Below are 1,579 nucleotides of genomic sequence, written 5' to 3' on the forward strand. Positions count from 1 at the left end.
GTGGCCGGCTGTTTTAAGCGAGTTGACACCGTAGGCTGTAACCATGCGGCTGTTTCTTTTACAAACAATCAAGCCTAGATGCTTGGAGCCAGCATGTTGTCGCTTGATTCACTGCTGTTTGCCCATGATACTTCGAAATTTCAAGAAGCACTTATCTTTAGCTTACATGTGGAGCATGCTGGCTGTGATGTTGCTAGCTGGGCATCTTGTTGATACACACTCCCATAATCGGCTTGTAATACATGAGGATGTTGGATGTATCCCTTTTGGACTTAACAAGCAATTCCAAGTTCGACGTTAAATGGCCGAATGATCAGGTAGCCGGCTGTTTTAAGCAAGCAGGTGCGTCAAGCTGGGACTGGGCTAGGGCCGCCTACTCAAGCCCCTGCTCAGTCCAAGCACAAAACTCGTAGCCTGAACTTACATAGCATGAATTTACTTGACCAGGACCCTTCGAAATTCAAGAATCTCATAGCCTAAACTTACATGAGGAGCAGGCCGGCTGCTTTCATGGTTACAAGAACTTGAACTTAGCTATGCTTTTAATAATCAATGGTTGCGAATGCCGCTTCGTTCTTTGCGAATGGTTTTAATGGCCGGTATCCTTCTTGTAGGCTAACTGATAGTATGAGATAAGCAATAATTCTCTCGGGTGTCGTTGAATGATTATAGAGCCGATTGTATTGAACCAACCGAGTGTTGATTTTGGATGCTTGTATGCGTTCTGAAGTAGGAGCCATTAAGCTCTTGTTTGCAAGGGTTAACAGTGAAGAGCCGAATGCTTAGCGCCTATATAGATGGCCGCTTGTATACTGGGAGCTGCATACTCTCAAATCGAGCTCTCTGCATCTGGATGCCGCCTGCTCCTTCATCAAAGCATTCGGCCATCCAAAATGCGAAACGCAAACAGCGAGAAGTGTGTTGCTTCGAATACATACAAGGGGCAGCCATCAACAATACCAGTCGATTTTAGCCTTTTAGTCAAATGCATGGTGATGGCTTGTAGCCGAATGTATCTCCAAATGCATAGAGATGACCGTCTGAGCTATCAACATAGTACCAGTTGACTTGCTTATTATGCATTGTCTAACAAAATTCGAAGATTGCTCAGTTTTCATGGAGCTGAAACCTTTTCGCCTCGAACTCGGCATTTGGCCATGTATTTCAGAGTTAGCTTGGCACATAATTGCCGCTTGTTTTTACATGACTAGCCGTTTAATCATTGCTTTGGTTGCAAGGGCCACCTGATTTAATCATTACTGCCGCCTAGTTGGCTGATACTAGGCCGGCTGTTTTTAGCGACTGGATGCATTTAACAAAACCATTGTGAAGGCCGGCTGTTTTAGTGCCTCTAGCTGGGAATGAGTTGGAGATGGTTGTTCTGTAACGTTCAGGTTTAATAGTGAAGGACCGAATGTTTACCTACGTTTCATCGTTAGCATGGCCGGATGCGTTGCACCAACCGACTGCTCATGGGGTGTTCTTGTTTCTTTATATGAGCACCAGTTGTTCTCCCACTTGCCGCCTTCTCATACCACACTTGCATCGAAACCATTCGTGTTAGTAGCTGGCATCGTGT

This window comes from Chenopodium quinoa, unplaced genomic scaffold, assembly GCF_001683475.1.
Source record: "Chenopodium quinoa cultivar QQ74 unplaced genomic scaffold, ASM168347v1, whole genome shotgun sequence".
In the NCBI taxonomy this organism is placed as follows: Eukaryota; Viridiplantae; Streptophyta; class Magnoliopsida; order Caryophyllales; family Amaranthaceae; genus Chenopodium; species Chenopodium quinoa.